Source organism: Pinus tabuliformis, chromosome 8, assembly GCF_031772625.1.
Source record: "Pinus tabuliformis cultivar Carrire ecotype Pingquan chromosome 8, CPIR1, whole genome shotgun sequence".
NCBI classification, from domain to species: Eukaryota; Viridiplantae; Streptophyta; class Pinopsida; order Pinales; family Pinaceae; genus Pinus; species Pinus tabuliformis.
The window spans coordinates 1,292,181,179-1,292,194,071 of NC_142294.1; the positions used below are offsets into that span (position 1 = coordinate 1,292,181,179).

The window sequence follows — 12,893 nt, forward strand, 5'->3', positions numbered from 1 at the left end:
GAGCTCCCTTCACTCTTATGTATTTAAGTATTGAGGGTCTTTCGCAGTGCATTATGTTAGATATCATTTTTTGGGATTCAACTGCGTTAAGAAAGTCATTCAACTATGACCATTTCCATGAGAGGTAGTCGTAACCGACTAATTTCTCATGATTTTTTAATAGTCCACTTAGCACTCATTGCATTAGGTGATGCTCACAAGGGTGAAGAAGTGGGATTGAAACTAGTGAAATGAACCACATAGCATCAATCATCACTTCCGGGGCTTGCACTCGTTAACCAAGACATCCTGAGAGGTCACCCATTCCAAATCCCCTCTGGCTCAAGCGCGCTTAACTATGGAGTTTTCCCCACAATCAAGCCCACTTAGCTTGCTACCCCATTTGCAAAACCTTGGCAAGTATTGTGCTTCATGAACCATTCAAGTAGAGCTCCCCTATGAACATCACCCGATGCAATGAGTGCTAAGTGGAATATTCAAAAATCATGAGAAATTAGTCAGTTACGACTACCTCTCATGGAAATGGTCATAGATGAATGACTTTCTTAACGCAATTGAATCCCAAAAAATGATATCTAATATAATGCACTACGAAAGACCCTCAATACTTAAATACATAAGAGTGAAGGGAGCTCTACTTGAATGGTTCATGAAGCACAATACTTGCTAAGGTTTTGCAAATAGGGTAGCAAGCTAAGTGGGCTTGATTGTGGGGAAAACTCCACAGTTAAGCGCGCTTGAGCCAGAGGCAATCTGGGATGGGTGACCTCTCGGGAAGTCCTGGTTACTGGGTGCAAGCCCCGAAAGTGATGATTGATGCTATGTGATTCATTTCACTAGTTTCAATCCCACTTCTTCTGCTAAGTGGACTATTCAAAAATCATGAGAAATTAGTCAGTTATGACTACCTCTCATGGATATGGTCATAGATGAATGACTTTTTTAACACAGTTGAATCCCAAAAATTGATATGTAATATTTCGAATATATTAAATTAAATTTTTTTAAAATATAAAATTTTAAATAAAAATTTAATTAATAAATATATAATAAAAAAAATTATATATATCAGATTCATCAAATTAAGAAATAAATTAAATGTTATTATTTAGCCAATGAAAAACAATTGATAATCGTTCATAACATAAGTAGTCATAAACATAGATATATTTAATAATATTATGTAAAATATATTTTAAGAATATATAATTGTATATTAAATTATATTTTTAAAATATATTATTACATTTCAAATATTTTAAAACAATTGATAATCGTATATAATATAAGTATTCATAAACATAAATACATTTAATAATATTATTTAAAATATATTTTAAGAATATATAATTGTGTTATTAAATTATATTTTAAAAATATATAATTGTATTTCAGATATTTTAAAACAATTGATAATCGTTCATAATATAAGTACTCATAAACATAGATACATGTAATAATATTATCTTAAAATATAATTGTGTTATTAGATTATATTTTAAAAATATATAATTGTATTTCAAATATTTTAAATTAAGTTTTCTTAAAAGATCAAATTCCAAGTAAAAAAATGTAATTAATATTGAAATACTTGTTATATAGAATAAGAAAGATAATATAGATTAGATTTCTGAAATTAAAGAAGAAATTTAATATCATGATTTTCAACCATCTAAAATAATCAATAATCATAAATATTATACATTTAATAATATTATTTAAATTTAAATTAATATAAATTATAGAAATAAATATAATGTCTAGCCATATTATTTAAATTAAAATTATAGAAATAAAAATATTAAAATAATTAAGTAAAATAAAATGTATATATTATTTTAGATTTAGTTGCATTCTACTCTAGTGTTATTAGGTGTAATATCCTTATCCCTAGAACCATATATTATAGGTTTATTAAAAAGGGAAAATATTTTTTATTTATACTGATTGGCAGTAAGAATTAGTTGCAGAATGTTTTACAGTTATAATATGGATAACTGTAATTATTCATAAATCAATCACAAGTCATTGATCTCGACTCTTGGCAGCCTTCAGTTGTCGTCTTTGTTGAAAACATTTAATTCCAATTACCTGACTCATTAAATGCTTATCCATCTCCAGAGTTCAGGAGATGGTCTCGAGTCTTCTAGAGACTTTAGGTAGCATCTTGAAGAAGCCAAATAACTAGAATCGAGAATCTTCATCAACATGTATAAAATCATACATTGGCAATGTGAAATTCAAACTGTGTGTTTTGTGTTCAATTCGGCGTCTTGTGTTTTTTGATTTGGTATCAGAGCGAGGTTAAGTCTCAAGAGCTCGAGGTGCTATGTGAGCGATCAGATGAGTGAGAGATCGTTGTGTGAGGTTTGAGAGACCTTGTGTTGCAGAGAAGTCTCATAAAGGTTGATGTGTTGTAGAGAGGGTGTGAAGCGAGTGTGAGAAATTGTTGAAAGTTGAAATTGTTGCAGCTCCAAGTGTGAGAGCCTGTGTATGAGAACAGGACATGAAGGAGCTCTGAGGTCTGCGTTGAAGGAATATTTAAGATGCTAGCTATGCAAAAGTGCTAGACAAGGCGGTCGAGAACCATGAATTCGTAGTTGCAGTTCATGTCCCTGCCGAAACCGTAACTTTTGAAACAAAAAATGAGGAGGTATATTTCCAGTTAGTTTCATATATATAGTGAATGATTCCCGTTGATTTTTAGTAGTGATCATATATTGCAAGGGTTAAATCTTGAATGGTGTTTCATCCTTATTAACCCAAGCCTCAAGTTTGAAATTTGAAGAGTAGTTACAGTTTGTGTGGAGAAGTCTGCTGGTGCGGAGGACGATCAGGGAGACAACACTGGTACATAGAAGACTATGTGTCGTGCAGGTTCTAGTGAGAATTTTTGCTGCAGGTGGAGCCACTGTGATTGTGCATTCTACTCATTCTTGAGCCATTTGCTGCCAAGGAAATCGAGCTGAAGATTTTTTATTTCCAAGATGGAGTTGTTGTAGCCCAAAATAAGCCAGTGAGGCGAGTATTTTTTGTTTTTAAGTTATCTCTTCAAAGTCCATTTGAGAAGTAATTTAAAAGGTTAAAAAAAACCCTCAATTCCATAGTTTAAAGGTTAAAGTCACATGGGTGAAGATCTTTTTATATCATATTAAAGTTTTATTCAAACAATACGGTGACCATTTTTGTTTAGAGATTTTTGAAAAAGGTCTTTTAATAAAACAATATAAAGCGTTTTTTTTTCGATATATTTAAAATATATATATGAAAAAAAAACGTTTATATTTGTGATTAAGGAGTAAGGAAATTAGTTATTGAAAGTGTGAAAAATTAATACAATGGCTAATGTATTGGCAAAATCTTATTTATGTGAATCTAATAAGTTAGATGTTGAAAACTATGAAAATCGGAAGTTTAAGTTGTAGATTTTGACGGAAGGCTACAACATATGGACGATTGTGTCTGGAGCTGCAGTCAAGCCAATGTCCCCTTAAGCCACAAATGCTACAATTAAAGATTGGGAGTGACAAGAAAACAAAGCGAAGGTGCTTTTGTGGATGTCCGTTAAGGACAATATTATCCCACACATTAGAGAGTGCAAAACATCGAAAGAGACATGGGACACTCTCAAAAGTTTGTATGAGACAAAGACTACAAATCGAATAATGTATTTAAAAGTAAGCTTCTTTCAATTAAGATGGAAGAAAATGAAAGTGTCAGTAATTTTATTTATAGAATTAAGGATCTAAAGGATAAATTAGGTGACATTAGTGAAACAATATCTAGTACATACATGGTTACTCTGACATTAAATAGAATGCTCGATGAGTATCAAATGTTTATCACTGGTATTTCATCTAGAGAGAAGGCTCCTACTTTTGATGAGTTGGCAGGTGTACTTATGCGGGAAGAAGAGTGGAGAAGAAGTCTTAAACATAAATATCTGAATTATGATTTAGCATTGATGGCTAAAGGGAAGTAGTCTTCAAAGGAAAATGGTGGGAGAAAAATAAAGGCAAAAAGGCACAGTTAAAATCATTTCAAGGTACACCTTTACCATGGACAAATGCCAAATCAAGTAGAGATGATGTGTGTTATTACTATGGAAAACCTCGTCATTTTACTAAGAATTGCATGAAAAGAAGGTATGATCAATTTAAACAAAGAAGACATTCAGAAAATTATGTTGATAGAGATGAAGCAATTAGTCATGACTTTAGAAATCTTAGATTGTTTGTGTCCAATGTTTCTTTGTCACCAGAAACTGATGATGATAATGCTTGGTTTATAGATTATGGTGCATCAAACCACATTTCATGCGAAAGGGATTGGTTTGATACTTATCATGAAGTTAATAATGGTGCACACATCTATTTAGGAGATAATAGATTACATGAAATTAAAGTGATCCAGGTGGATATTGGTGGCCACCTGCCAGGTCCACCTGGACCCCCACCATTGTCTTTCTCAGCATTTTCAGTTTCCTTAATTGTAGCACAGTTTACTATTTTTAGCAGTTTTTCGGGTCCTGAACTTCCGGAGCCGTTTTGAGGCCCTAAACGACGTTTTTTTTGGAATTCTGGGGCGACCGAGCCTTATGTTGCCTCCCAAAGTGGTAGTACTCGGATAGATCTTTCTAACGAGCTATCGTACGCGTCAAACGGAGATCGTATGCCAAAGTTACGACCCCGGGAAATTGATGTACCAATTTACCCAAACGGGGCCCACAATTTGGCGTTTCATCTTCTAGGGTTAGGTTTCGGTATGTGAAGGGTTTTCCATTGTTTCTCAACAATAAATAGGCCTTCGAGCCTCATTGTAATACAGTTCAGAACAGTTCAGAGGCATGTAGCCATCACATCTCTTCTCAGAGATAAGCTACCATCGCCCTAGCTAGTTTATTGCCATTTCTGTTTGTAAGCATATGTCAGTATTTTCCATTAATGAAATGAAGTATTATTTCCGCTGCATCTTTGTGTATATGGTTATCTCTGTAATTTGTTGCGTTCCTGTTTAAATCTGGATCAGTGGTATCAGAGCGGTCTGCTTTTTCTCTGTTTTTCTTTGCATGTCCCCAACAAGGTCGGGATATAAGGAGTTAGGGCTTGAACTGGTTGAACCTTTGCAAGACCAGCCTCGCAAATCCCGACGGCCTCCCATGGCGGACGAGAAGAAAGACGAGGGGGCAGGAGATCCCATCAAAATCTTGCTCGAAGAAGCGCTCGAGCGACAACGGAACGCGATGATGGACAGCTTTGCGCAGATCCTTCAGCGGCTACCCAGAAGCGGCGCATCGGCTTCCAGCAGCTCCTCTGGAAACGCCACACCCTTTAAGGTACAAGTTAATTTTGAAATCCCCATATTCGAGGGTCAGATAGACGCCGATGCCGTAGATAAATGGTTAAATCTGCTAGAGGGTTATTTTTCTGTTCATGAATTTTCGAGTCGGGAAAAGATTGTTTTTGCTCTTCTCAAAGCAGCCCCCCACGTCAAGGACTGGTGGGAAACCTACTGCGAGCAGAAGGATGAAAGTACTGGCTCACTATTTTCAGCCGCACCCACCTGGGATTCGTTCCGGGATGCCATCAAGGAGCAGTACTACCCTGTCGGAAGCTATGAGGATGAATACATAAAGTGGACCACGCTGCGGCAGGGAAGGGACCAAGATGTGCCGGAGTTCACCAATCTTTTCCATACCCTTCGCACAAAGTTGGGTATCAAGGATTCGGAGCAACATTTGATACTCAAATACCGTGGCTGCCTGCACAAGTACATCCAGGAAGAAATACAGTTCCTAAACATCCCCTCGCTCGGCGCAGCATACCGGTATGCCGTCAAAGTCGAGCAGAAGTTTAAACAAAAGAAGCGAGACTTTGGATCTGCGAATCCAAAGCAGGGGAAAGGTGCCCCTAAACCACAGAACAAAGGACAAAGCCAAGGCGGGACAGCCCAAGACAACCAGCTGAAGCTGCAAGCAAAGAGCAACGCCGCGAAGCCGAGAAAGGACACTGGAAAATGGTGCGAGTTCCATAAGAGCTCCACTCACAACACAAGTGAGTGTCGGGCCAAACAGTCACTGGTGGCTGAGCTAAAGGTTTCAGAATCAGATGCATGTTCCGACTCTGAGTCAGAACCCGATAAGGGGTATGAAAAAGGGAAGCAGATCATTGATGCGGATCCCAGCGCCACTGTTGCTACCGCAAAGATCCAGAAAAATGAACCCGAAGATCCAGAGGAGGAGGAGCGTCTCTTCCACTCCCAGATGTGGGTCAAGGGCTCCCCGATACAGTTCATTGTTGATAGCGGGAGTCAAAAGAACCTCATTTCGGCAGAGGTCGTGAAGCGGTTGGGCTTACCGACCACAGCACATCCACAACCATACACCATTGGGTGGCTTTACCAAGGGCGAGATCTTCGCGTGAGCCAGCAGTGTCGCCTTCCATACAACATCAAGCCCTTCACGGATGAGGTATTGTGTGACATTGCTCCCCTTGAAGTTTGTGATGTATTACTAGGACAACCATACTTGTGGAAGCGACATGCTGTGTATGAATCAAGGCCCCGTGCTGTTATTATTACATTGGGAAATAAGTTGTTCAGGATACCAGAGGTACCACCACCTGCCGCCATCTCTTTGATTACTGCAAAACAATGCAGTAAGATCATTTCCAAAACCAGGAAATTTGTTTTCCTGATGATACGCCCTCAAGGGAAGAAGAAGACAGTGGCCGCGGCCTCCAAACGAGGTCCCTCTGCACGACAGCTACAAATGGACAAGATTGTGGAGGAGTACAAAGACATCTTCACCTCCCCGGCAGGGGTTCCTCTGCACTGTCAAGTCAAGCACTCCATCGATCTGACCCCAGGTGCGCCGCTACCCAATGGACCAATTTATCGGCGCTCCGTTCTGGAGAACAATGAAATCAAGAGGCAGATTCAGGAGCTCCTACAGAAAGGTCACATCCGTCCGAGTTCTTCGCCCTGTGGGAGCCCGATAGTGTTGGTACAGAAGAAGGATGGGACGTGGAGACTCTGTATTGACTATCGGGCGCTGAACAAGATCACTGTCCGTAATAGGTACCCGATCCCGCGGATTGATGACCTCCTAGACCAACTAAAGGGGGCGAAATATTTCAGCAAGATCGATCTGAAGTCAGGATATCACCAGGTACCAATTGAACCCTCAGATGTGTGGAAGACTGCCTTCAAATCCAAGGAGGGCCTCTTCGAATGGTTGGTCATGCCTTTCGGATTGACGAATGCTCCTGCAACCTTTATGAGGCTAATGGATGACATCTTGCGGCCATTCACCAACTCCTTTGTAGTAGTATACTTGGATGACATTCTGATCTTCAGCCAGAGTTGGGAAGAGCACCTCCACCACATCCGACAGGTTCTCCAAACACTGCGGCAACACAAGCTATGTGCCAATTTGGAGAAATGCACTTTTGGCATGACCGAGGTTCAGTATCTGGGATACATCATTGATGAACAGGGGGTGCATGTCGATCCAGCCAAGGTCCAAGTCATTCGGGATTGGCCCTCTCCAACCACTCTAACAGAGCTCCGCAGCTTTCTAGGTCTTGCCAACTTCTACCGCAGGTTTGTGTTGGGATTTTCTCATATTTCTTGGCCCTTGAGTCAAGTCACCAAGGGCGGGGCGAAAGCAAAATTCTTTTGGTCTGAATCTCAACAGAAGGCATTCAGGGAGTTGAAGGATCGCCTCTGCACGGCACCAGTGCTCGCGTTACCAGATTTACAACAACCATTTGAGGTCGAGACAGATGCCTCTGACTATGCTATTGGGGCAGTCCTTACTCAACATGGACATCCAGTGGCATATCACAGTGAAACACTTTCAGACACAGTCCGGAAGTACCCCACTTATGATAAAGAGATGTATTCCATTGTACAGGCCTGCCGACAATGGAAGCATTACATTTTGGGGAAGGAAACGGTCATCCACACAGACCACCGACCTCTGCAATTCATACAGACCCAAGGGAAATTGCAGAATGATCGCCATCAGAAGTGGTCTACATACCTGCAACAGTTTCACTTGAATATCAAGTATAAAAAGGGCAGCACCAATAATGTTGCAGATTGCCTCAGTCGACCACCGATCATGGCGCTAACCACCGTGCTCAACTCTTGCGGGCACGAGACTTCTGATTGGCCACTTCTCTACAAAAGCGACCCAGAATTCGGCCACACATACCAGACACTCTTGGAGGGTCGGCAGGTTGCAGATTTTCACCTCCAGGATGCCCTATTATGCCACCTCGGTCACCTTTGTGTTCCTTCAAGCGAGCGTGCCAAGATGATTTGGGAAGCACACTACAGTCGGGCTGCTGGGCATTTCGGGGTCGAGAAAACAGTGGCAGTACTGCAAAACTATTTCTATTGGCCGAATCTTCGACAGGATGTTGGGAAGTACATCCGATCATGTACTGCCTGTGCCATTGCCAAACCGACCATTAAGAAGCAAGGCCTCTATACCCCGTTGCCTACCCCTAGTCGACCTTGGGAATCCATCTCCATGGATTACATGTCAGGCCTTCCTTCCACTAAGCATGGAAATGACTGTGTTTTTGTGGTCGTCGACAGGTTCTCAAAGATGGCCATTATGATGGCCTGCAAGAAGAATATCACAGCAGAAGCCACTGCTAAACTCTTCTTTGAACGAGTGTGGGTGCACTTTGGGATCCCACAGTCTATCATCTCAGATCGGGACAGTCGGTTTCTCAGCACATTTTGGTCCAGTCTCTGGTCAATGCTGGACACCAAACTCACGAAGTCCACAGCCTTCCATCCTCAAACTGATGGCCAGACAGAGGTTGTCAACAGGATGATTGTGCACATTCTGCGCATGTATAACTCAAAGCATCCACGCACATGGGACGAGAGCCTCCCCTATGTTCAGCACAGCTACAACCGAGCTCTTCACAGCTCCACTGGCCATAGCCCTTTTCAGGTGGGTTTAGGATTCCAGCCACTATGCCCCATTGATGTGGCCATGCCACTTGCAGCTACTCACATGAATTCAGCTCATGTCCAGTCCGAAACAGATAAGGCCACCAGCTTCATTGAGCGCATCCAACATATTCGCCAGCAGGTCCATGACATTCTTGAGAAATCAAATGCCAAGTACAAGCAGCGACATGATCAACACCGGGTGCCACACAAGTTTCAGGTGGGCGACAAAGTCTGGTTGCATTTGCAAAAGGAACGCCTTACTGGAGCCTATCGGAAATTGAGACCACTTCGATATGGTCCTTACACCATTACTAAGGCTATGGGAGACAATGCATTTGAGCTCAGCATTCCCCCATTCCTTGGCCTGCACCCAGTGTTCAATGTGGACCGCCTTCGGCCATACTTTCCACCATTGCTAGACACATCCGACATTGCAGAACAGCTCAAACCCACAGAATTAAATCCAGATTGCATGGAACAAGCTGCAACTGATCGGATCATGGACACACAGATCAAGAACACTCGCCAACAGTATATCCAACTGTATCGAGTTGTCAAAGCAGGCCAACTCCTTCAGCAGGGCAAGTGGCTCACCAGGGAACAAGTTCAGCAGAGGTTTCCTCATCTCATGGAGGAGCTCAACGCAATGGGGACCATTGCTTCCTAAGGGGGGAGGAATGATCCAGGTGGATATTGGTGGCCACCTGCCAGGTCCACCTGGACCCCCACCATTGTCTTTCTCAGCATTTTCAGTTTCCTTAATTGTAGCACAGTTTACTATTTTTAGCAGTTTTTCGGGTCCTGAACTTCCGGAGCCGTTTTGAGGCCCTAAACGACGTTTTTTTGGAATTCTGGGGCGACCGAGCCCTATGTTGCCTCCCAAAGTGGTAGTACTCGGATAGATCTTTCTAACGAGCTATCGTACGCGTCAAACGGAGATCGTATGCCAAAGTTACGACCCCGGGAAATTGATGTACCAATTTACCCAAACGGGGCCCACAATTTGGCGTTTCATCTTCTAGGGTTAGGTTTCGGTATGTGAAGGGTTTTCCATTGTTTCTCAACAATAAATAGGCCTTCGAGCCTCATTGTAATACAGTTCAGAACAGTTCAGAGGCATGTAGCCATCACATCTCTTCTCAGAGATAAGCTACCATCGCCCTAGCTAGTTTATTGCCATTTCTGTTTGTAAGCATATGTCAGTATTTTCCATTAATGAAATGAAGTATTATTTCCGCTGCATCTTTGTGTATATGGTTATCTCTGTAATTTGTTGCGTTCCTGTTTAAATCTGGATCAGTGGTATCAGAGCGGTCTGCTTTTTCTCTGTTTTTCTTTGCATGTCCCCAACAAGGTCGGGATATAAGGAGTTAGGGCTTGAACTGGTTGAACCTTTGCAAGACCAGCCTCGCAAATCCCGACGGCCTCCCATGGCGGACGAGAAGAAAGACGAGGGGGCAGGAGATCCCATCAAAATCTTGCTCGAAGAAGCGCTCGAGCGACAACGGAACGCGATGATGGACAGCTTTGCGCAGATCCTTCAGCGGCTACCCAGAAGCGGCGCATCGGCTTCCAGCAGCTCCTCTGGAAACGCCACACCCTTTAAGGTACAAGTTAATTTTGAAATCCCCATATTCGAGGGTCAGATAGACGCCGATGCCGTAGATAAATGGTTAAATCTGCTAGAGGGTTATTTTTCTGTTCATGAATTTTCGAGTCGGGAAAAGATTGTTTTTGCTCTTCTCAAAGCAGCCCCCCACGTCAAGGACTGGTGGGAAACCTACTGCGAGCAGAAGGATGAAAGTACTGGCTCACTATTTTCAGCCGCACCCACCTGGGATTCGTTCCGGGATGCCATCAAGGAGCAGTACTACCCTGTCGGAAGCTATGAGGATGAATACATAAAGTGGACCACGCTGCGGCAGGGAAGGGACCAAGATGTGCCGGAGTTCACCAATCTTTTCCATACCCTTCGCACAAAGTTGGGTATCAAGGATTCGGAGCAACATTTGATACTCAAATACCGTGGCTGCCTGCACAAGTACATCCAGGAAGAAATACAGTTCCTAAACATCCCCTCGCTCGGCGCAGCATACCGGTATGCCGTCAAAGTCGAGCAGAAGTTTAAACAAAAGAAGCGAGACTTTGGATCTGCGAATCCAAAGCAGGGGAAAGGTGCCCCTAAACCACAGAACAAAGGACAAAGCCAAGGCGGGACAGCCCAAGACAACCAGCTGAAGCTGCAAGCAAAGAGCAACGCCGCGAAGCCGAGAAAGGACACTGGAAAATGGTGCGAGTTCCATAAGAGCTCCACTCACAACACAAGTGAGTGTCGGGCCAAACAGTCACTGGTGGCTGAGCTAAAGGTTTCAGAATCAGATGCATGTTCCGACTCTGAGTCAGAACCCGATAAGGGGTATGAAAAAGGGAAGCAGATCATTGATGCGGATCCCAGCGCCACTGTTGCTACCGCAAAGATCCAGAAAAATGAACCCGAAGATCCAGAGGAGGAGGAGCGTCTCTTCCACTCCCAGATGTGGGTCAAGGGCTCCCCGATACAGTTCATTGTTGATAGCGGGAGTCAAAAGAACCTCATTTCGGCAGAGGTCGTGAAGCGGTTGGGCTTACCGACCACAGCACATCCACAACCATACACCATTGGGTGGCTTTACCAAGGGCGAGATCTTCGCGTGAGCCAGCAGTGTCGCCTTCCATACAACATCAAGCCCTTCACGGATGAGGTATTGTGTGACATTGCTCCCCTTGAAGTTTGTGATGTATTACTAGGACAACCATACTTGTGGAAGCGACATGCTGTGTATGAATCAAGGCCCCGTGCTGTTATTATTACATTGGGAAATAAGTTGTTCAGGATACCAGAGGTACCACCACCTGCCGCCATCTCTTTGATTACTGCAAAACAATGCAGTAAGATCATTTCCAAAACCAGGAAATTTGTTTTCCTGATGATACGCCCTCAAGGGAAGAAGAAGACAGTGGCCGCGGCCTCCAAACGAGGTCCCTCTGCACGACAGCTACAAATGGACAAGATTGTGGAGGAGTACAAAGACATCTTCACCTCCCCGGCAGGGGTTCCTCTGCACTGTCAAGTCAAGCACTCCATTGATCTGACCCCAGGTGCGCCGCTACCCAATGGACCAATTTATCGGCGCTCCGTTCTGGAGAACAATGAAATCAAGAGGCAGATTCAGGAGCTCCTACAGAAAGGTCACATCCGTCCGAGTTCTTCGCCCTGTGGGAGCCCGATAGTGTTGGTACAGAAGAAGGATGGGACGTGGAGACTCTGTATTGACTATCGGGCGCTGAACAAGATCACTGTCCGTAATAGGTACCCGATCCCGCGGATTGATGACCTCCTAGACCAACTAAAGGGGGCGAAATATTTCAGCAAGATCGATCTGAAGTCAGGATATCACCAGGTACCAATTGAACCCTCAGATGTGTGGAAGACTGCCTTCAAATCCAAGGAGGGCCTCTTCGAATGGTTGGTCATGCCTTTCGGATTGACGAATGCTCCTGCAACCTTTATGAGGCTAATGGATGACATCTTGCGGCCATTCACCAACTCCTTTGTAGTAGTATACTTGGATGACATTCTGATCTTCAGCCAGAGTTGGGAAGAGCACCTCCACCACATCCGACAGGTTCTCCAAACACTGCGGCAACACAAGCTATGTGCCAATTTGGAGAAATGCACTTTTGGCATGACCGAGGTCCAGTATCTGGGATACATCATTGATGAACAGGGGGTGCATGTCGATCCAGCCAAGGTCCAAGTCATTCGGGATTGGCCCTCTCCAACCACTCTAACAGAGCTCCGCAGCTTTCTAGGTCTTGCCAACTTCTACCGCAGGTTTGTGTTGGGATTTTCTCATATTTCTTGGCCCTTGAGTCAA

General features: G+C 43.1%; 1 long non-coding RNA gene across 1 annotated transcript; it reads left to right on the top strand.

The window, feature by feature from the left end:
• The first annotated feature begins 2,220 nt into the window (after positions 1–2,220).
• On the top strand, positions 2,221–3,192 carry LOC149240184 (uncharacterized). The gene is made up of 2 exons (XR_016245504.1): positions 2,221–2,653; positions 2,800–3,192. It is a non-coding gene; the product is annotated as an uncharacterized LOC149240184 (long non-coding RNA).
• The last annotated feature ends 9,701 nt before the right edge of the window (positions 3,193–12,893 follow it).